We start from the raw sequence: 24,691 nt of genomic DNA, 5'->3' as shown, positions 1-24,691 counted from the left end.
GCATAATTATGAATATATTATTAACAACACAGGATACACGTATAGGGGAGATATGCGTTGCTAACTCTTTTCCCTGTCAGGAGCCTAACGCCCCGGGGGGTCAGAGACGGGACCTTTTCGGAGGACCACTGACGTATGCAACCGTCGCAGTTTTTTGTGATGTCACTCTTTAGGTGTGTGCAAATTTTTCCTTGCACCGGGTGGAGTTTTTGGGTTGTGTTTTGCACACCACAGGCTTTTCAACAGAAAAAAACCAGCTGGAGGCAGAATGGTTGCAAAACACTACGGGTTTGTTGCCTAACTCTGGGTTTCAAGACCAGTCCACCTCCAGCTGTTGCAAAACTACTACTCCCATCAGCCACGGTCTGTCAGTGCATGCTAAGAATTTTACTTTTGCTGCATCTAGGGTGCCACAGTTTAGAGACCCGTGCATAAAGGCCTGAAAAATGGGGGCCTGCAGAACTTACAATACTAGAAGTGCCAGCATTCCCAGGCATGCTGGAAGTTGTAGTTCTGCAACATCTAAAGGGCAATATGTATTCGAACGTCCTTGGGCCTTGAGGACACTGAAGTCAGGACGTTCGCATACGTCCTATGTCCAAAAAAATGTTAAATTCATTATGCTAAATAACAAGGAAAAGTGCCTAAATACACATTTGCCAACCAGGGTGTCTGCAGCTGTCCAGGCATGCTGGGACTTGTAGTTTTGTAAAAGCAGGAGACACATTTTTTGTGAAATACTAATATCTGATCATATATACTAACTTTTAAACTAGACTAAAATGCAGTTGAAGATAATGAAATAACAGTGGTCAAAATACTTACACAAATCAGCAACTTTTCCTCAGATACAGTGAAATTACTTCCAACCATCTTGCTCTGCGATTGCGTTGCGATCATAAAGTTGGAAACTGGCAAGGGTCCAGGAAATGGTCGCGTGTTGTTCGCGTGTTGATTGCGCTGCTTGGACCGAGATGGGTCCATATGGCTTCGGCTGTATGGACCACAGTAACTCTTTTCCCTGTCAGGAGCCTAACGCCCCGGGGGGTCAGAGACGGGACCTTTTCGGAGGACCACTGACGTATGCAACCGTCGCAGTTTTTTGTGATGTCACTCTTTAGGTGTGTGCAAATTTTTCCTTGCACCGGGTGGAGTTTTTGGGTTGTGTTTTGCACGCCACAGGCTTTTCAACAGAAAAAAACCAGCTGGAGGCAGAATGGTTGCAAAACACTACGGGTTTGTTACCTAACTCTGGGTTTCAAGACCAGTCCACCTCCAGCTGTTGCAAAACTACTACTCCCATCAGCCACGGTCTGTCAGTGCATGCTAAGAATTTTACTTTTGCTGCATCTAGGGTGCCACAGTTTAGAGACCCGTGCATAAAGGCCTGAAAAATGGGGGCCTGCAGAACTTACAATACTAGAAGTGCCAGCATTCCCAGGCATGCTGGAAGTTGTAGTTCTGCAACATCTAAAGGGCAATATGTATTCGAACGTCCTTGGGCCTTGAGGACACTGAAGTCAGGACGTTCGCATACGTCCTATGTCCAAAAAAATGTTAAATTCATTATGCTAAATAACAAGGAAAAGTGCCTAAATACACATTTGCCAACCAGGGTGTCTGCAGCTGTCCAGGCATGCTGGGACTTGTAGTTTTGTAAAAGCAGGAGACACATTTTTTGTGAAATACTAATATCTGATCATATATACTAACTTTTAAACTAGACTAAAATGCAGTTGAAGATGATGAAATAACAGTGGTCAAAATACTTACACAAATCAGCAACTTTTCCTCAGACTTAGTGAAATTGCTTCCAACCATGTTGCTGTGTGATTGCGCTGCGATCATAAGTTGGAAACTGGCAAGGCTCCAGGAAATGGTCGCGTGTTGTTCGCGCAATTGCGCATGCGCGATCGAAAAATCGCAATCGCAATATGTTTTTTGGTTAAAATATCATACATATTCGATTTCAGAGTGCTGCTACAGCAGTTTTCGAAATATCTGCAATCAATTTCGCATTCGCATTTTGTGAAATTGCGTTAAAATATCTCGAATATTCGATTTCAGAGTGAGCCAATCAGAGCGCTCCTCCAGCATTTCTCGAAATTGCGCAATAAATATCGCATTCGCATGTTGCGATATTTCGATAAAATATCACGAATATTCTGAGCCAATCAGAGCGCTCCTCCAGCATATCTCGAAATTGCGCAATAAATATCGCATTCGCATGTTGCGATATTTCGATAAAATATCACGAATATTCTAAACCAATCAGAGCGCTCCTACCGCAGTTATTAAAAAATCGCAATTATTTTCGCATTCGCAATAGCGAAAAATCGCAATCAATTAATTTCGATAAAATATCACGAATATTCGAATTTAGCGAATATATCTCGAATATTCGAATATATATTCGAGATATATCGCGAAATCGAATATGGCATATTCTGCTCAACACTAAGCAGAACTACACTGGATCTTAGCCAAAAGGCCGAGAAGCGATAACCCAATTATTCTCTGTTCCGAGCGAGCGGCTTTCTGGCCCCACCGGAGGGCTCGCTGAGAGTTGCCCGTTTGCCTGTACCCGGCAAGCGCCCTTCCCCCCAGTCTAGGCTGTCCGGAGGTGTGAATCTTCAGCCAGACGGGTGTCGCTGGTCTACAGGCCTGACCCCCTGTCTACTGGACAATCCACCCTTTTCTGACACCTGCCCAACACTGCTGGAGCCCAGTCATGACCCTCAGTCATCCCAAAATAAGAATTGCACACGTTCAGGTGCTTCTCGTTGCTCCTCGTTCACATTCAACAAGGAAAATCATTTGCATGGGCCGGCCTCCTAGTTAGCATAACGTGGACTTAGTTAACATAACGTGGAAGAAAATCGAATGTCACTAGAGGGAGTCAAAGACTAAGGGATCCTCCGGATAAAAATAAAAAACCTGCCACAGCAGACTTTTCTAGCTAGCTGCTGCATGCAGCAAGGCACACAGCAATGGAGCAAATTCAGCCCCCTTTTTTGTCAGCAGAGTAGTCACTGCTTATTGAAGGCTTCATTTTGGGCCTTAGGAAAGAGAGAGCGAGGAGCAGAACACTAGCTGACTTGTCGAAAATTGGATGCCCTGACTAAAATCTAGGTGTTGCTGTACAGGTAACTTGATAAAGTAGTGGCATTTGTCAAGAAAGTGACAAGAAGCAATGAAGACAAAGACACAAGGGTTAAATGCCAGTTTATTGGAGCACGGAACCGAGTTTAAGCAAGAAACATTGTCAGCAGCAAGCAACAAGAACACACAAGACAAACAAGTTGGATGATGTTCCAGTTAAATCTATTTTTTGACACTGCGTAAGAGAGGGGTGCACCGGTCCTGGAGGTACTGCAATACCAGGTCGATGCGTGGAGTGGACAGAGCAAGCTCTTCTTCCATCTCCCTGTTCTAAAAATCCATTTAATATATGGTCCCCAGATAGGGGACGTATCAGATATTAAACTGATAAGAACAGATTTTTTTTCTATTGAAAAGCCTGTGGCGTGCAAAACACAACCCAAAAACTTCACCCGGTGCAGGGAAAAAGTGCACACACATAAGGAGGTGCAACAAAAACCTGTGACGGGTGCATCGTCAATAGGCCCTCCGAAGAGGGCCTGACCCTGATCCCCCGGGGCGCAAGGCTCCTGACAGGGACTGAGGTTGTCAGTGATCCATGCAGCCGAAGCCACATGAACCCATCCAAGGCCCATGTAGCCGAAGCCAGCACGGACCCAACAGTGAGGCTCCCCCGAAGGGAGACCCCATGAGAGCAGGCGAACTAAGCCAGAAGGCCATGTCCACCTACTCCCAAGACGTTCAGGGCAGGCCCGAGGACCAGCACCCTACTTATCACACATAAAGTGCAGTGCACCAAACAAAAATAAGTGACAAACTAGACAAACACGGGGAAAAATAAAAAGAAAGTGGGGAAGAAGGAAGATGGGAGAGTGAGGTAAAGTGACCAATGTGCAATACATTGGCCGGCCCTCCGGCCAGGAATCAAAAATTCCTCTGGTCCTAGCCAAAAGGCCTGGCCCTAGAGGCAGGTGCTAAAAAAGTGTGTGTGGAGATAAGTGACCAAAAAGGTGCCACACGTTGAGTGTCCCTCACACACTCAGTGCAATGTATGGCACCCCTGGACTGCCACTCCAGGGGCACTATCTCCACAGGCTTTTCAATGGACCCTGGTCCACGGCCCGGACAGCCACGGCCCCCTCCCCACCTCCACCAGAAAGGATCAGGAGCTACCGGAGGCGCACCTCTTTCGCTCCCTACCTAATTAAACCCGAGAGGTACTAGCTGCGCAGCTCCGCTTTCCCTCTCAAGGAAACTGGTAAGGCGGGTTAGGAACCGCATCAAATCCAGGCCAGAAGGCCAGGGCCCCGGCCTTCCGCTAAGATCTCATGCCTCTCTGCTCTCAACCAGGAGCACCCTTCCAGATGGCTCAGACTCGACTAGTGGCCTGCCCCCAGTACTGTCGGGTAGCAAAAGCATAGCCCCTGCTGAAACCATCCTTCCAGGTGCCTATCACATCTTTGGATTGCTTCAGCCCTCTACTAAAGAAGTGCTTCAGCGCTCCTCCGAAAACTGATAAGAACAGATTTTTTTTTAATTCTTTTATTTAAAATTTCACAAGTAAAATACAAAGTAACATTGACAAAATATGTACATAACATTTGTACAAAAAATAAAATACAAGAAATAACAAAACGGTTTACAATAAAGTACAGAAAAATAAAATACAAAGAATACAAAAAGGTTTACAATATTTACATAAAAACACCCACATCCCTCCCAAAAACCCTCCCACAAAACCCTCCCACAAAAACCCTCCCACAAAAACCCTCCCACAAAAACCCCAATGGTACATAGCAAAATAACAAAAAATATATAACAACAAAATACAAGAATACAGCAAAAGTTCACAAGAGAAATATTGTACAAAGGAACCCCTTCCACCCGTCAATTAGCACAAACTACCCCTACAATATACTATCCCTCAACCCTATCCCTACACAAACAAAAAACACTCCTGTACACTTTCTCAACACTGTCCCTTCACCACCACCTGCACTCACCCTGAAAGACAAAAACAAAAAGGTTAATTATCAAAAATAAGAACATCATCAAACATAATCCCAAAAAACATATTATACACACCATTGCTTCCACACATCTATTTTCCACAACCTCCGTGCATCACCCTCACCCAATTTCTTAAAATCATAATATGCATAGTTAAAAATCCTTCCTCGGACCATGGCCACACACTCCCTCACTTTAACAATCTCCTGTCTAAAAATAAAAATATTACGCACATCCCACAAACATTCCTTAACACAATTAACCACTATCCACAGCAATCTCTCCTCATTCCTCGGCAAATCACACAAACCATACAACACCATCTCATACGTTAAAACATCCACACCAGTCAATCCCTTCACCATCTTTTCCATCCTACTCCATATTTTCCTAGCATACCGACACTTCCAAAACACATGTATCACTCTCTCAATCCCCCCACACCCACTCCTCGGACACACCTCACTATCAATCAACCTTCTCCTTCTCTGAAATTCCCTAGTAGGCAGACACCCATGCACCCCCATCCATGCAATGTCTTTCTGCCTATTGTCCAAACCCTTACAACACACATTCTTCCAGACTTTCTTACATTCAGCAACTCTCAAACCACCTATTCCTTCCACTTCCTCCCTCTCTTTCAACAACTGCACAATCTTCTTACTCTCACACCATTTATCCCGCGTCACATCTCGCAACTCATACCTCCTCATACACCTATCAATCCTCACATAAAACCAAGGCGCAACAAAACATACAGGCTTCCTCAGATCAACCTCACACAACTTACATTTCCGCAACACACTGCCACCAGCATACCTCACCATACATCCTGCAATACTCTCTTTCTCACTTAATCTCACACACATACTTACATACTTCACCACCAGAAACTTCTCAATACTCACCATACCCTTCCCACCATTCATTGCACCTTTCATCACTTTCTCTCTCTTCAACTTCTCCATCCGCGACGACCAAAGAAACATAAAACACACTCTCACAATCTGCTTCATCACTCTGTCAGGCGCCGGAAACACACAATACAAAAATAACAAAATAGGAATCACAACCGCTTTCACAACCAACACTTTCCCTTCCATCGATAAAGTCCTTAGAGACCAAAAATCCACTTTCTTCTTCACTCTCGCCAACACATCCTGCCAACTCTCTCTCCCATACAAATCTCCATCAAACTTAACCCCCAAAATCCTCAATCCTCCAACACAAAACTTCCAACCACATTGTTCAACCGTTCCCCACACTCCAAACAACTTGCACTCACTCTTCCCCATATTCACACAAAACCCACTCGCCATACAAAAAATATCAATCAACAATTTCACCCTTCTTAACCCTATCATATCCTTGCAAACCACAGTAACATCATCCATATATCCAATCACCTTCAGAACCCTGCCACCACTCCCAGGAACCTCCACTCCCCTCACACACTTATCTTTCGCCAACATCCTCAACAATGGCTCAATTACACAAACAAACAAAACAGGCGACAACGGGCATCCCTGTCTCACTCCAGACCCAATGTCTATATCATTCGTCAACCACCCATTCACCAAAACCTTACTTACCATACCTCTGTACAAACACTTAATCCAACCAATCAAAACCTCAGGTATCCCCATCCTCCTCAACACTTTGAACATAAAATCATGCGACACTCTATCAAACGCTTTCTCAAAATCCACAGCCAACACAGCCACCTCCTGCTTCCTCTCCTTACATAACCACAACACATCCCTCAGACTCACCAGACTTTCAGCAATCGACCTCCCAGGCACCGCACACACTTGCTCCTCTCCCACCAATTTCTCCACCACCGCACGCAACCTATTCGCCAACACTTTCGCCACCAACTTATAGTCCACATTCAACAATGATATTGGCCTCCAATTTTTCAACTCACGCTTATCACCTTTCTTGTACAACAAAACAATCACACTCTTCAGCATAGACTCAGGCATCCTCCCAACTTCCAGAACTTTCATCACCATCTCATACACACAATCCCCAATCACATCCCAAAACGCACAATAAAACTCAACAGGCAAACCATCACTACCAGGCGTCTTCCCTTTCTTCATGCTTCCAAGACATTCATCAAGTTCACCCTTACTCACTTTCTCCCCTAACATACTCTTATCATCCAAATCCAAACACATCTCCACCTGCTTCAACACATCCTTCTCAACTCTCGCATCCCTCTTCTTTTTCTTATACAAACCCGCATAAAACTTGCACACTTCTTCCCCCACTCTCTCCTTCCCATTCACTTCCAGTCCATTCTCATCCAACACACTTGACAGCTCCACCTTCCCACCATACACCTTCTTAAAGAAAAACCGCGTGCACTTCTCATCCTTCTCTTTCACCACCATCCTCGCTTGCGACATAATCTCTCTCCCCTTCCGTTCCATAAACACTCTCAACTTTCTCCTTGCTTCCACTAAATCACACCCCACATTCTCTCCACATTCTCTCAGCTCTTCCAAATATTCCATCCTCTTCAGCCACCATTCATACACCTCACGCTCCTTCCTCGCAATCTCACACCCCTTTCTTACAAAAAACCTCTTAGTCTGCTCTTTCACCCATTCCCACCACTCAATCACACTTAAAAAATCATTCCTCCTCCTCTTCAGTCTTCCAAAAAACACCCCATACTCTCTTTTCACATTCTCATCTTCCAACAACTCCACATTCAACTTCCACACACCTTTACCATACGTTACCTCCGGATCCATACTCACAACACATTCGATCCTACCATGGTCCGAGAAAGGCTACCGTCGCACAGTAAAATGATCCACCTGTAAATTTTTAGAAATAAAACAAAAATCAATTCGTGACTTAACATTACCCCGATCACTAAAATACGTAAAACCACCATCTTCACCCACATCCCTTAATCCAAACAAACGTAAAACCTCCCCTAACTCCTTCCCAGATTTATCAACGTCCCCACCACCACCCCCACACCTATCCCCACTCCGTAAAATACAATTAAAATCACCACACACAATAACAGGATCCCTCCCCCCTAAAAAAAACGTCATCTTCTCCCACAGGTCCAGCCTTCCCTTCTTGTCCACCGGTGCATACACGCAAAAAAGTTTAAAACAAATACCCCCATACTGTAAAAACACACACAAACATCTTCCCACTTCCACCTCCACCTTCCTCAAAACCTTAATATTTTTATTTTTTTTAAAAATCCCCACTCCCGTATTTCTGCTTCGGCCCAAGGACCACACCGCATCCCCAAGGGTCCAATTAGCGGTGTGGGGGGCTTCCCTCAAATTGCAGTCCTGCAGGCAGTAGATATCCGCAGCATATCCGGCCAAGATGTTAAAAATTGCTGCCCGCCTGCAGGTCGTCCCAATACTTCTGCAATTGAGGGAAGACACCCGTAAGGCCATAGAAAATCAGGAAGGGGTCATATCCCTGTCATTTTTTCTTCTTCCTTTGTTTTCCCGGGTTACCCTTCGCCCTCGTCCGCAAACCAACTCCTGATCCGGTACTTACCCCACCGGCCTTCTTCTCAGCCTTCTCCTCCTGATCGGCCTTGCAGTACCCCATCACCTCCTGCAGGCTGGACACCTGACCAGTGGTCACATAAGATGGGGAGTGTGACGAGTCCGAGTCGACCACTGCTTCAGATGACCCAGGGTCCGGGGAGTCTGGAAAAGAGCCAATGTCCTGGGAGGAAGTAGGGGCCTCTGCGCCCTCCATCTTCCTTTTCAAGGAAGGCTTCCCTACTTCCATCCCTTCCACCTCCGAGCCCTCCGACTCCATACCGCTCTCCTCCACCTCCCCCTCGGCCGCGAGGTGCTCGGGGACACTCCTCTCGGGAAGAGAAGAGGTCCCCTCCTCCCCCACGGCGTCCAGAGGGGAGAGGCCCGGCTCACCCTCCATCGGTGGGCAGGCGTCGGCCCGCACCACCACTTCCTCGGGTAGCACGGGGGCCTGATCTTGGGAGACCACGGCGGTAGCCGGAGGACCACCTCTGGCCACATCTGCGTAGGACAGCACCCTCCTGCCCACAACCGTCTCAGGAGCCTCCACCGCCCTTATTTCCGCCACCACGGTTGTGGGCTCAGTTGTTCTTGATACCTTGGGGCACTGCCTAGCCAGGTGGGTTCGGCTCCCACAGATGTGGCAGCTCTTCCCTTCTGGACACTGGCTCTCCCCGTGACCCTGCTTGAAGCAGTTACGGCAGGTCAACCCGGCCTCACACTGGTCCTTCGTGTGTCCAAATGCAAAGCATTGCCTGCAGAAAAGCGGCTGGCCAGGGTACCACAAGTAACCGTGATTACTCCCGATGGAGAAGGACTGAGGGGGGTGCCGGACGCCAAAGATGCCCTCTTTATCCGCCTTAAAGGTAACCCAGAATCTCCGCTGCCCGTTAAAGGTACCGAGAACGTTTTTCAGTTTCACGCCCGCAGAAACTGACTCGCAGTACCTAAGTAAAAAGGCAGCGATCTCCCCATCACGTACAAAGGGATTGTACATATGCACAGTGATGGGGAGCCGCTCTTTCGTCTCACTCGACAGGAACACGATCCCTTCCAGCTTTTCATGACCCTCCTTCTCTTGTGACCGAAGCAGACATGTGTGCAGATCTTCCTTCTTCCAGAAAGTAACGTCATACATTCCGGTGGTGGGGAAACACTGCATGCAAAAAATCGATTCTCTCGGCATCCCAAGCAAGTCCTCAATCAACTCCTTCTGAATGAAGTGCAACCCAACAACGTTACGTCTCGGCTCGGCCACGGCCAGCCTTAAAGTGTTGGGAGCGCTCTGAGGCCCAACCATCACGCCCACCAAACCCACAGCCACCACAAGGATGGTAGGGAGAGGCGATCACGACTCGTTCACTCCCGGTGGCGTCCCCCCCAATAGCAGCATGGGGTGTACCAATTAAGGAAACACCCCAAGGCCGAGAGGGACTGGCACCGGTCGTTACCTTAAGGCCAAGACCAAGGTAGAAACTACACTTGATCTTAGCCAAAAGGCCGAGAAGCGATAACCCAATTATTCTCTGTTCCGAGCGAGCGGCTTTCTGGCCCCACCGGAGGGCTCGCTGAGAGTTGCCCGTTTGCCTGTACCCGGCAAGCGCCCTTCCCCCCAGTCTAGGCTGTCAGGAGGTGTGAATCCTCAGCCAGACGGGTGTCGCTGGTCTACAGGCCTGACCCCCTGTCTACTGGACAATCCACCCTTTTCTGACACCTGCCCAACACTGCTGGAGCCCAGTCATGACCCTCAGTCATCCCAAAATAAGAATTGCACACGTTCAGGTGCTTCTCGTTGCTCCTCGTTCACGTTCAACAAGGAAAATCATTTGCATGGGCCGGCCTCCTAGTTAGCATAACGTGGACTTAGTTAACATAACGTGGAAGAAAATCGAGGGCCACTAGAGGGAGTCAAAGACTAAGGGATCCTCCGGATAAAAATAAAAAACCCTTGCCACAGCAGACTTTTCTAGCTAGCTGCTGCATGCAGCAAGGCACACAGCAATGGAGCAAATTCAGCCCCCTGGTTTGTCAGCAGAGTAGTCACTGCTTATCGAAGGCTTCATTTTGGGCCTTTGGAAAGAGAGAGCGAGGAGCAGAACACTAGCTGACTTGTCGAAAATTGGATGCCCTGACTAAAATCTAGGTGTTGCTGTACAGGTAACTTGATAAAGTAGTGGCTATTGTCAAGAAAGTGACAAGAAGCAATGAAGACAAAGACACAAGGGTTAAATGCCAGTTTATTGGAGCACGGAACCGAGTTTAAGCAAGAAACATTGTCAGCAGCAAGCAACAAGAACACACAAGACAAACAAGTTGGATGATGTTCCAGTTAAATCTATTTTTTGACACTGCGTAAGAGAGGGGTGCACCGGTCCTGGAGGTACTGCAATACCAGGTCGATGCGTGGAGTGGACAGAGCAAGCTCTTCTTCCATCTCCCTGTTCTAAAAATCCATTTAATATATGGTCCCCAGATAGGGGACGTATCAGATATTAAACTGATAAGAACAGATTTTTTTTTTTTTTTTTTTTTTTTTTTTTTTTTATATACATTCTATTAACGCTTTCTGTAATAATTTAAAGCTCCATTTTTTCCCAGCTTCTTCTTTTCCCAACTTTTTTAGATCTTTTAAATAGTAGGTGTATATTAAACTGACTGCATACTCAATGCAGTTTTTAACTTCCAATTTTTCTCTGTTAATTACCAAAATATTCCTCATCTTCCATAATGCTTCTTTAAGGCAATTAATAATTAGCCATATTTTGTCAAAGTTTTCATTCGAACCAATCAATACTCCATACAAGACTGTATTTTCATCAAAGGTGTCGAATCTCCCAATCCATTTTAGGATTATACTGGTTTTCTTCCACATTTCCTGGGCAAAACTGCACCCCCAAAAAATGTGTTTAGCTGTTTCCGTTCTTTTGCACTCTGCTCTTGGACAAGCAGCAGAGGCGATCAGGCCACGTTGATGCTGAAAGTCCCTTGTAGTCAGGCACTGAGTCACAATCTGCCATGCAAGATCGCATTGGGTATTGGTCAAACCTCTTATTGTGATGTTCTTCCAAATTTGCCTGCTTTTCTGTTCCGAGAAGTTCTCAATTCTTATTATATTATCCTTCTTTTTGATTTCTTTAATTATTTTTTGTGACTCATCAATGTTTCTTCTGGGAGCTTTTGTAAGTGGTACTCTTTAATCGTTTTTTCTAAAATTAAATAAAACTTTGGTGGATCAAAACAATATGGGTTTCGTAATGACAGTCTTACGAGCTCATATCTCTTGAACATAAAGCCAACGCAATAATTCATCATATTCTATGAAAAATCCCTTCCATGAAGAATGACATTTATGCAGTACGCCAGATATTTGGTTTTGATGAATCGCTTTATATCAATCATATTTCTTCCACCTTTGTCTTTATCTTGACACAGAGTAACTCTCTTAGCTCTCTCCATTGTTGATCTCCAGAAAAAAGAAAAACACACTTTAATTATTTTTTTCAAGATTTTTTCTTCATCTGGGAATACCATTGCCACATACAAAATCATAGGGAGCAAAACTTGCTTTACAATTAGCATTCTGCCTTCCATAGTTAAGTCTCTCGTTTCCCAAAAAGTTAATTTCTTCTTTACTCTCTCGAGTAGAGCTTGCCAAGTTTTTTGTCCATTATTGGTGTTATCAAAAATTATGCCCAAGATTTTAATTTCTTCTGCCGTTTTAATTTTAATCTTCTCCGCACCCATCCATTTTCCAATCCACAAGACCTCGGATTTTTCACAATTAATTGAAAAACCAGAGGCATTTTTAAACTGTTCCACTTCTTGGATTGCATATTTGACAGATACAGCATCCTGGCAACAGATTGTCACATCGTCCATATATGCCATTGTTTTTATGGCATTCAAAGTTCCAGGAATTTCTGCTCCTTTTATGATTTTCATTTTATTTATTGAGCAAAGTAGAGGTTCCAAAGCACATACAAACAAAATTGGTGACAAAGGACATCCTTGTTTTACACCACACTTCAAATGTACTCCTGATGACAAGGATCCATTTACTAAGATTCTGCTTATACATCCTGTATATAGCATTTGAACTTGGTTTACCACCTTCTCAGGGAAACCCATCTTTCGCAATACCTTAAACAAAAAAGAATAGACCACTTTGTCATAGGCCTTCTCGAAGTCTATTGAGATCATTGCCAGTTTTCCTCCTCTTTTTTTTGTATACCAAATCAAATCTCTGATTGAAATTAAATTGGACAAGCTTTTCCTCTCAGGTACTGCACATGTTTGTGTTTCTCCTATGATTTTCCCCAACACTTTTTTGAAACGGTTGACTAGAATTTTGGCAAAAATTTTATAGTCCGCATTAAGAAGGGTTATAGGCCTCCAGTTTTTGAGGCTTTCTTTGTCACCTTTTTTGTATATGAGTGTGACCACACCAGATTTCCACGAATCAGGCATTCGGAAATTATTTGTGCATTCCGACAAAACTTCTAAAAAATCTTTTTTAATAATATCCCAAAAAACAATATAAAACTCAATGGGTAATCCATCATTTCCTGGTGTTTTATTTTTTTTGAAGCTTTTAATTGCTTCCAAAATTTCTTCACCGTTCAAGTCTCTGTCCAACCAGGCTTGGTCTTCATTTTCTAGTTTTTTATCCACTTTCCCCAAAAAATGGTTTTCAAAAGCGATATCTGTTTTGCAAGGGGAAAACAGGTCTTGATAGAAGAGATCAGCTCTTCCCAACATTTCCACCAGTTCTGTTTCACCTTCCAATTTATTTATGTATCCTTTTTTCGAAGCAATCTTTTTGAAGAAATAACTTGTACATTTTTCGTTATGTTCCAGTTCTTCCATTTTTGACTGAAAAATGATTTGTTTTCCTCTTTCTTCAATTTGTGTTTTAATTTGACTTTTAATCTCATCGATTTCTTTTTCAAAGTCGAAACCATGTTTTTTTAATAAGACTAAAGTATTCAAGTTACCGTTTAGTTTTTTAAAGAAATCTCTTTTTTGCTCCACAATTTCTTTGCTTTTTCGTAAAAAGAATTTCCTTGTTTTACTTTTCAATTTCTCCCACCACGTCAAAATATCCATGCCTCTTTTGTTTTGACTCCATTTGGAATATTTGTGTACATATTCTTTTTTTATCTCTTCTTTTTCTAGCAGAGAGACATTCAATTTCCACAGGTTAGATTTGCTGTGGCTTTGTCCGTCCAACTTATATTCGCTCTCCACTAGAGTGTGGTCAGAAAAAACAACCGGGATTGTTGAAAAAGAAATTACCTCAATCCCTCTTGAAACAAAAAGATAGTCAATCCTTGACTTATTTAAGACATTGGACCATGTATATCTATTATTCTCCTTCCCTTTACAAATAAAAGAGTCCTTTAAACATACATCTTCAACAATTTTTTTCAAAATCTTTGCAGAGTAATCAGTTTTATCATTTTTCCCTGGTCTTTCACGAGTCTCACCCGGCCAAACACAATTAAAATCACCACCGATTATCAATGGGCTTTGTCCAACTGAAAAATATTTTAAGACCTCAAAATTTTCTTTTCTGTCTTTTTCCTCAGGTGAAGCATACACATTAATGCATCTTATCTTTTCGCCAAAACGATCCCATTCAACTTGTAAGATTCTGCCAGGAATAATTTCTGTTACTCTTTTAATTTCAATATTTACATTTTTGGTGAGTATTGCAACGCCATCATTTCGGTTAGTATTGGATCCAGACCACACAGAAGGTCCATAAATCCACTCTTTTTTATAGTTGTTATATGAACTTCGATGGCTGATGCCACATTCCTGTAAAAAACAAAAATCAAAGTCCATAGTACTTAAAAAATCATATAATACCATCCGTTTCGTTTTTGTTTTTAAACCTCTAACATTTAGAGATAATACTTTTAATTTTGTATTCATTATTATTTCACCATGTTTCTTGGTTATTCCTCAATATTTCAATGTTTGGGGAGTTTATTCCCAAATCATTTAAATCCGCTTCTTCTCTATCAGAGAGGTCTACCACAAGGGGTGATGTTTGGTGACATGGAACTGAAGAGTCGCTGGACATTCCCTCCATCTGACCCGGCGGACCTTCTCCACTTCCTGACACACAGCCCATCTTCTTCCTGGGAGTAACCCCTGGTTCATCTTCTTCTTCTTCCTCTTCTTCTTCTTCCTCTTCACAAAGTTTCATTTTTTCTTTATCCGGCTTACCGGATTCTTCTTCCGGTCTGCTTCTCTTTTTTGACTCAGAGGAGTCCATTTGTTCTGGTATCTCCACTGATGTTTTTGTTTCTAGGTTTTCTGCAGGGGTCTCAGGGACCTCTGTCTTTTGTTGTTCCGCAGTCTCACCATTTTGATCTTCCTGAGGCTGGTTTGACTCTTCCATTTTTTCAAACGTTTCGACCAGTAAGTCAAACAGATCTTTGTTTACTGGACAATGTTCTTTCGTGTGCCCTCTTTTTTGGCACAATTCACACACTGCCAATCTTGGACAAGAGTCCATGTTATGTCCAAAGGATTTACATCCTTTACAATAGGGAGGCATCCCATTGTAATATAAGTATCCTCTGTTACTGCCGGTAATTAAAGGAGGGGGTCGCATGAAACCTCCAAAGGATTGGGAGCATGGTCTAAAGGTGACCTTGAATTTTCTTTTCCCATTCCAGACCCCCACTTCATTCAGAATCTTCCCTTCATATTTGACATTTTCACAGTATGGGACGAGTATACCTATCACTTGTTTTTCAGTGACATGTGGATTGTACATATGTACTATCACAAGCTTCTCTTGTTTGGAGAAGAGTGGATGAACAAGGATACCCCTGAAAATATCAGTACCCTGTAGCTCTATATATTTTGCGTAAACTGTTTCACAGTCTCCTCGTGACTGGAAAGTTACATCATAACTTTTCTTTTTTGGAAAAGATTGCAAGCATAAGAGCTTTTTCAGGTCAATGCCCAACATGTTTTGCAAGATAGTCTTCGCAAAAATCCGTAGATCCAACATACCTTGGGCCTCCGGTTGGATCACAAATCTGATGGTGTTTTCGATGTAGTCAAAAGATTCCCCTCTGGACGCCATTTTCTTCGCTAGAAATTCCTCCAAGAAATCCTCAAAAAGATGGACCAAACGCAGACAGCTACAGGAACAGGATTCTTCACCAAAAAGGCTAGGATGTTCTTCTTCCGTTCACCGACCAGGATCAGCACCTCTTCAAGTTGATCGCAGCTCTACGACAATCCACAGCGCCAAACCCAATAGCAGCAGCAACTGGACCCCGTAGGGAACCAATTAACAGGCCGAGAGTGGCTGGTGTATCAAGTCTAACCCTCTGACAACGACAAGATCGAAGCCAAAAGGCCGAGAAGCGATAACCCAATTATTCTCTGTTCCGAGCGAGCGGCTTTCTGGCCCCACCGGAGGGCTCGCTGAGAGTTGCCCGTTTGCCTGTACCCGGCAAGCGCCCTTCCCCCCAGTCTAGGCTGTCAGGAGGTGTGAATCCTCAGCCAGACGGGTGTCGCTGGTCTACAGGCCTGACCCCCTGTCTACTGGACAATCCACCCTTTTCTGACACCTGCCCAACACTGCTGGAGCCCAGTCATGACCCTCAGTCATCCCAAAATAAGAATTGCACACGTTCAGGTGCTTCTCGTTGCTCCTCGTTCACGTTCAACAAGGAAAATCATTTGCATGGGCTGGCCTCCTAGTTAGCATAACGTGGACTTAGTTAACATAACGTGGAAGAAAATCGAGGGCCACTAGAGGGAGTCAAAGACTAAGGGATCCTCCGGATAAAAATAAAAAACCCTTGCCACAGCAGACTTTTCTAGCTAGCTGCTGCATGCAGCAAGGCACACAGCAATGGAGCAAATTCAGCCCCCTGGTTTGTCAGCAGAGTAGTCACTGCTTATCGAAGGCTTCATTTTGGGCCTTTGGAAAGAGAGAGCGAGGAGCAGAACACTAGCTGACTTGTCGAAAAGTGGATGCCCTGACTAAAATCTAGGTGTTGCTGTATAGGTCACTTGATAAAGTAGTGGCATTTGGCAAAAAAGTGACAAGAAGCAATGAAGACAAAGACACAAGGGTTAAATGCCAGTTTATTATAGCACGGAACCGAGTTTAAGCAAGAAACATTGTCAGCAGCAAGCAACAAGAACACACAAGACAAACAAGTTGGATGATGTTCCAGTTAAATCTATTTTTTTACACTGCGTAAGAGAGGGGTGCACCGGTCCTGGAGGTACTGCAATACCAGGTCGATGCGTGGAGTGGACAGAGCAAGCTCTTCTTCCATCTCCCTGTTCTAAAAATCCATTTAATATATGGTCCCCAGATAGGGGACGTATCAGATATTAAACTGATAAGAACAGATTTTTTTTTTTTTTCCCATCAGATTCAAGCGTTTAGTACTCTCCATCAAGAACTCGCCTTCTATTCTTTCAATACAACGCCATACTCATCATTCAGGTAAAAGGTTCAAAATTTTCAAATATTTTTACACAGTGTCAAAAAACAGCAATACAAAACAACAATAACACATACTTATTAAACCCTTCTCCCTCCCCATCCCACCCATTTCCCCCATCCCCAAAACCTATCTGCCTCTTCCTCCCCCATCCTTCCCCTATCTACTAATAAAACAATATACAACTTGGCCATACATAAATTCACACAATCCTCAATCGATACCATTCGCTTTCCTTTTACTTCCCAACACCTCACATCCCACATCACCTCTCTCAGTACAGCCATAAAAATCCATGCTTTCATCTGTTTATTTTTATCACCCTCCACTATCCCATAAAACCAACCATCAAAACCTATATCTTTAAGACCCAAGACTACGTCCAAAAAGGGGACCAATCTTCTTCTCACCCTTCTAACGAAAACACATTCCACTAAGGCATGTTCCGCCGATTCCAAACCAGCACATCCTTCTCTGGGACATGTCTCCACCCTACATAGGTCTCTTGCCTTCAAAAAGACTCTGGTCAGTAAGCATCTATGAAAGGCCATCCAGGCGATCTCCTTTTGCCGGTTGGTGACTCCTCTAATTGCAAAATTCTTCCAACAAACTTGAGCCATCCTGGAGCCAAGTCCTCGAACATTTGCCACAATCTCATCTTTGGTAAACCACCTTAATAACCCAGTCTTTTCAATTGCGCCAGCTCCTAATCCTTCCAATCCGTGCTCCCTAAAAAACTGATCCAACCGAGCATAAAAAAAGGGGGGGACCAAAGCCACTGGTCTTGAAAGATCTTTTGCACACCAACCCCATTTAACCAGAGACCAGCCTGCCAAATAACGCATTAGACAGGCCACTATTCCTCCACTCGAAAAAGTCCTGTAATGGCCTAACCAATAATGTACGCCAAGATAAACCGCTATGTCCGGGAAACCATAGCCCCCCAGGCAAGGCTTCTTCACTACCACCGCCCGAGCCACTCTCTCCATCCTGGCGCCCCAAAAGAATAGAAAAAGGGCTCTTGTCACTTTCTGCACCATCTTAACTCTCGGTGGAAAGATCAAACTGAAATATAACAACAAAGGAAGCACAACAGCTTTAGTGATCAAGACTTTACCCGTCAAGGTCAGCCGTCTCGATTTCCAAAAATCTAGCTTTCGGGTGACCTTCTCTATCACCTGCTCCGCATTGGTTTGGTTCAACAGATCTCTTTCAAAATGAGTGCCCAGGACTGTAATCGAGTCAGCGACCCTGACCCTGGTATTCTCAATCCTACAGGTACCACTCATGACGCACACTTGGCTCTTGTGCCAGTTTACATTGAGGCCTGACACACTACTAAAAAGGCTTAATTGTAGCTCCACTCGCCTTATGTCAGCTTCCGATGTGCAGGTAAAAGTGGCATCATCCATATAGCAAACGGATTTCACACACTCTCCGCTGCTACCTGGTACAAACATGCCTTTTATCCTCTTATCCCTCTGTACCTGTCTCAGTAAGGGGTCAATCGCACAAATAAAGAGAATAGGCGAAAGGGGACACCCCTGCCTAACTCCCGACTGGACTGGGAAGAAGCTGGACAGATTCCCGTTAACCAACACTTGGCTTACCACTCCATCATACAAGCCCTTCAACGTATTCAGGAAAGGTTTTGGTAAACCCATTTTCTCCAGCACTTCAAACAAGAAGGCGTGAGACACCTTATCGTACGCCTTCTCCAAATCGATCCCAAGAAAAGCCAACGGTAAGTTGTTCATTTGGGCGTACGAAGCAAGATCCCGTAGTAGGACCAGATTGTCCATAATTCTTCGCCCTGGGACTGCACAGGCCTGCCACTCACCCACCATCTTAGCGATCACATGATTTAATCTATTTGCCAGTATCTTTGCTACCAACTTATAATCGACATTAAGCAAAGTGATTGGCCTCCAGTTTTTAATATCTTTCCTCTCTCCTTTTTTAAAAATCAAAGTAATCGCTCCTTCTTTCATTGTTTTCGACAAACCATGATCAATACAATATGACACCAACTCTACCAAGTGAGTCTTAAAAAGAGACCAAAACATTACATATAGCTCTGCGGGCAAACCATCCCTGCCCGGGGTCTTGTTGCTTGACATTTTTTTTAGGGCAAGCTCCACTTCCCCCTCCACCACAGGATCCATCAAGCCATCCACATCTTCTTTCCCAAGGCAATTTTCCACTACATCACAATATTCGGTTAATTCCTCCCTCGATACTACATTCTTCCCTCTATACAAATCTTTATAGAAAGATGCCACCTCTTCCATCATTCCATCTCCTTCCACCTCCACCTCTCCTACCATAACCGAGCTCATCACTTTTTTGGCACTCAAGATCTTCTTAAAAAAGAACCGCGAACATTGCTCACCCTCCTCCATATCCTGTATTTTTGCCTTAAAAATTATACTTTTGCCTTTCTCCTTTAACAGCTGGGTTCTGGCCACTCTCACTTCCTCCAATTCCTTTTCAACCTCCAGGCCCATATTCCTGCACTTATGAAGGAACTGGATCCTCTGTATTAACAGATATTCTCTCTCTCTCTTTTCCCTAGCCTTTTGCGTACTCATCCTCCTGAAGAACCCGGCCACCTGCATCTTCATCCAATCCCACCATAGCAATATATTAGTATGCTCTCTTTAATTTCCAGAGGCCAGCACCAAATTTTACCCCCACGTTCACATCCACCTTGCATAACAGAAGAACATGATCAGAGAAAAGCACAGGGATAGTGCTGAACTCTAAGGGATTCAGGAATTCCGACAACAAAAGAAAGTCTAGGCGAGATGAAACCGTACCCCTATCAGCAAAATATGTATGAGAAGGGGCACTTCCTTCCATTATCCGGGCAGTATCTTTTAACCGAAAATCCCCAATCATATCATTCAGGATTTTGGAAGTGACATCCATACCACCACTACCCATCTGTCCTTTCCTATCATCACATGACCTGACACAATTTAAATCTCCGGCCACAATAGTAGTTATTCTACCAGGTAAGTACAGCTTAAGGGTTTCAAAGAAATCTCTACGTTCCCCTTTATCCGCAGGAGCGTAACAGTTAATAACACGAATCCTTTCACCCATACAATCCAAGATCACCGATAAGCATCTGCCAGGAATCAGTATTTCATATGATAAAACTTGAATGTTACTGTTTTTTATTAAAATCCCCACCCCCTCCGCTCTTGATCTACAGCAAGGTGCCCACACAGCCACACCTTTCTCCCAATCTACAATACCCGTAGGTTTATCCAGTCCACACTCTTGCAAGCAAATCACATCAGCTTTAACAGTGCTCAGATACTCTAGAATAGCAGCATTCCTCCATCCAGACTTCATTCCGCGCACATTTAGCGAACCAACAGTTATAGCCATCATAAAAAGGAGATTAACAAACCCAGCCATGACGATTTTTATCAAGGTTTACTCTCACTCTCAACCTGCACTTTCTCATGTTTCTGTCTTCTCCTAGGGGCAGGAGAGCTGGCGACCTCATCAGATGAAGCCCCAGAAAGGTTAATTTGCAGGGAACCCTCGTTCCCACTCTCCGTACCCACCCCATCACCTCTAGCACGTTTCCCAGAGGGCTGCAAAATAATTTCAACAGGGTATACCTCACGTTGGGCACACACAATGCTTTCACCACTTTCGTCACTTTCCACATCAATCATATCTTCCTCATCACTAGAGGATATTTCACCCAGAGCTTCAATTAAAGGGGTCGAAATCTGGTTTGCCAACATATCAACTGCCTGATCCACTTCATCCCCATCTCCAGGGGACTCTTGAGATGACTCAGCCACGACTCCAGTCTCCATTTCCTCCTCTTCACGGGGGGGTTCCGCAACCTCACCTGTGTTCATGCCCTCAACAGTTCCGTCCTTTGGGACATCAGGGATAGGGCTAGTATCATTGGCCACAGCCGCAGCTTCTGCACCAGCCGAACACCCATCATTTGCTCCCACTGTATCCTTGGACACAGCCTCATTGGCCTGAGGGCCAGGAGGCATGCCATTCGCCCGCCAGATTGCAGGAGTTGCCATGGCACCACCAAACACTGGCCCAGCATTACCTGCCTGTCCACTACTTGAAGGCCTCAGCTCCTCCCCCTGATTTTTTGCACCCGAAGTTGCCTCCGCAAAAGTCTTCTTCCACTTCTTGTACTCTCCGCACTGCTTGGCTAGATGTCCTGGTTTGTGGCAAATGTCACAAGTCCTAACAGCCCCACACTCATTCGCCTTGTGCCCCGGCTGCTTACAAAGACGGCATCTTTGCGCCGTATCACACTCTGCACTGGTGTGTCCATACAGCAGGCACCTACGACAATAACTGGGTTGCCCTTGATAGTACAGGAACCCTCTCTCCCCTCCAATTGTGAAGGCAGAAGGTGGATGTCTCACACCTCCTACACATTCTTTATCCAACTTGAAGCGGGCAAAGAAGCGGAATTTACCAGTCCATATTTTGAACTTATTGAGTACTTTCTCACCCCCCTTCAATACCTCACAATACCCTGCCAGAAAGGCCTTCACTAAAGCGAAATCTGCATAGGGATTATACATATGGACGATTACCATTCTTTCATCCTGCATGAACAGCGGTATAACCTCCAGAAACTTCAAAATTTCAGCTCCTTTCTCTTCTCGAAAGAGTTAAGGCAAACCTCGGCAGACGAGAAGGTGACATCATAAATACCTTGCAACGGGAAATCTTGCAAACAAAATATCTGACTTACCGAGAGGTTGCAGATATCGATCAACACGTCCACCACGATAGATTGCAGCGTCACCTTGTCCTTAAATTCTGGCTTGACCAGTAAGCGCAGCGAATTTTGGAGCCCTCGATTCGCCATGATGGGCACAGATCCGTGCAAGCCGACAATGAGATCCTAGGGTACCCCCGAAAGGGCCCCAGGAAACACCCCTCCACCGACCAGCTATGCCCTGTGGGGCTACGACCCACAATCGCCCTCTCGTAAACTTCCAGCAGCGTCCTACCCAATAGCAGCAGGGGGTGCACCAGCTAAGGAAAACACCCCCAGGCCGAGCAGGACTGGTGCCTTCTGTAAACCCTTCAACCACGACACAAGATCGCAGCCAAAAGGCCGAGAAGCGATAACCCAATTATTCTCTGTTCCGAGCGAGCGGCTTTCTGGCCCCACCGGAGGGCTCGCTGAGAGTTGCCCATTTGCCTGTACCCGGCAAGCGCCCTTCCCCCCAGTCTAGGCTGTCCGGAGGTGTGATTCTTCAGCCAGACGGGTGTCGCTGGTCTACAGGCCTGACCCCCTGTCTACTGGACAATCCACCCTTTTCTGACACCTGCCCAACACTGCTGGAGCCCAGTCATGACCCTCAGTCATCCCAAAATAAGAATTGCACACGTTCAGGTGCTTCTCGTTGCTCCTCGTTCACGTTCAACAAGGAAAATCATTTGCATGGGCCGGCCTCCTAGTTAGCATAACGTGGACTTAGTTAACATAACGTGGAAGAAAATCGAGGGCCACTAGAGGGAGTCAAAGACTAAGGGATCCTCCGGATAAAAATAAAAAACCCTTGCCACAGCAGACTTTTCTAGCTAGCTGCTGCATGCAGCAAGGCACACAGCAATGGAGCAAATTCAGCCCCCTTTTTTGTCAGCAGAGTAGTCACTGCTTATTGAAGGCTTCATTTTGGGCCTTTGGAAAGAGAGAGCGAGGAGTAGGACACTAGCTGACTTGTCGAAAATTGGATGCCCTGACTAAATCTAGGTGTTGCTGTATAGGTCACTTGATAAAGTAGTGGCATTTGGCAAAAAAGTGACAAGAAGCAATGAAGACAAAGACACAAGGGTTAAATGCCAGTTTATTATAGCACGGAACCGAGTTTAAGCAAGAAACATTGTCAGCAGCAAGCAACAAGAACACACAAGACAAACAAGTTGGATGATGTTCCAGTTAAATCTATTTTTTGACACTGCGTAAGAGAGGGGTGCACCGGTCCTGGAGGTACTGCAATACCAGGTCGATGCGTGGAGTGGACAGAGCAAGCTCTTCTTCCATCTCCCTGTTCTAAAAATCCATTTAATATATGGTCCCCAGATAGGGGACGTATCAGATATTAAACTGATAAGAACAGATTTTTTTTTTTTTAATTCTTTTATTTAAAATTTCACAAGTAAAATACAAAGTAACATTTGACAAAATATGTACAAAAATAAGATCTTATAACATTTGTACAAAAAATAAAATACAAGAAATAACAAAACGGTTTACAATAAAGTACAGAAAAATAAAATACAAAGAATACAAAAAGGTTTACAATATTTACATAAAAACACCCACATCCCTCCCACAAAACCCTCCCACAAAACCCTCCCACAAAACCCTCCCACAAAAGCCCTCCCACAAAAGCCCAATGGTACATAGCAAAATAACAAGAAATATATAACAACAACAAAAAATATATAACAACAAAATACAAGAATACAGCAAATAAAGTTCACAAGAAAAATATTGTACAAAGGAACCCCTTCCACCCATCAATTAGCACAAAACTACCCCTACAATATACTATCCCTCAACCCTATCCCTACACAAACAAAAAACACTCCTGTACACTTTCTCCACACTGTCCCTTCACCACCACCTGCACTCACCCTGAAAGACAAAAACAAAAAGGTTAATTTATCAAAAATAAGAACATCATCAAACATAATCCCAAAAAAAACATATTATACACACCATTGCTTCCACACATCTATTTTCCACAACCTCCGTGCATCACCCTCACCCAATTTCTTAAAATCATAATATGCATAGTTAAAAATCCTTCCTCGGACCATGGCCACACACTCCCTCACTTTAACAATCTCCTGTCTAAAAATAAAAATATTACGCACATCCCACAAACATTCCTTAACACAATTAACCACTATCCACAGCAATCTCTCCTCATTCCTCGGCAAATCACACAAACCATACAACACCATCTCATACGTTAAAACATCCACACCAGTCAATCCCTTCACCATCTTTTCCATCCTACTCCATATTTTCCTAGCATACCGACACTCCCAAAACACATGTATCACTCTCTCAATCCCCCCACACCCACTCCTCGGACACACCTCACTATCAATCAACCTTCTCCTTCTCTGAAATTCCCTAGTAGGCAGACACCCATGCACCCCCATCCATGCAATGTCTTTCTGCCTATTGTCCAAACCCTTACAACACACATTCTTCCAGACTTTCTTACATTCAGCAACTCTCAAACCACCTATTCCTTCCACTTCCTCCCTCTCTTTCAACAACTGCACAATCTTCTTACTCTCACACCATTTATCCCGCGTCACATCTCGCAACTCATACCTCCTCATACACCTATCAATCCTCACATAAAACCAAGGCGCCACAAAACATACAGGCTTCCTCAGATCAACCTCACACAACTTACATTTCCGCAACACACTGCCACCAGCATACCTCACCATACATCCTGCAATACTCTCTTTCTCACTTAATCTCACACACATACTTACATACTTCACCAC

General features: G+C 44.3%; 3 non-coding genes and 2 pseudogenes across 3 annotated transcripts; all 5 read right to left on the bottom strand.

The window, feature by feature from the left end:
- Positions 1–2,330: 2,330 nt before the first annotated feature.
- LOC120938718 lies at positions 2,331–2,503 on the bottom strand (annotated as a pseudogene).
- An 844-nt stretch (positions 2,504–3,347) lies between these two features.
- Positions 3,348–3,523, bottom strand: LOC120938582 (annotated as a pseudogene).
- A 7,483-nt stretch (positions 3,524–11,006) lies between these two features.
- Positions 11,007–11,205, bottom strand: LOC120938624. The gene has a single exon (XR_005749179.1). It is a non-coding gene; the product is annotated as a U2 spliceosomal RNA (small nuclear RNA).
- A 5,685-nt stretch (positions 11,206–16,890) lies between these two features.
- Positions 16,891–17,076, bottom strand: LOC120938596. Its single transcript, XR_005749161.1, has one exon. It is a non-coding gene; the product is annotated as a U2 spliceosomal RNA (small nuclear RNA).
- Positions 17,077–23,122: 6,046 nt separating this feature from the next.
- LOC120938592 lies at positions 23,123–23,308 on the bottom strand. The gene has a single exon (XR_005749157.1). It is a non-coding gene; the product is annotated as a U2 spliceosomal RNA (small nuclear RNA).
- Between the last annotated feature and the right edge of the window lie 1,383 nt (positions 23,309–24,691).

The sequence above is a fragment of the Rana temporaria genome, chromosome 4, assembly GCF_905171775.1.
Source record: "Rana temporaria chromosome 4, aRanTem1.1, whole genome shotgun sequence".
Taxonomy (NCBI): Eukaryota; Metazoa; Chordata; class Amphibia; order Anura; family Ranidae; genus Rana; species Rana temporaria.
Note: the sequence above shows the minus strand (reverse complement) of the source record. Positions and strands in the feature narration are given on the sequence as shown.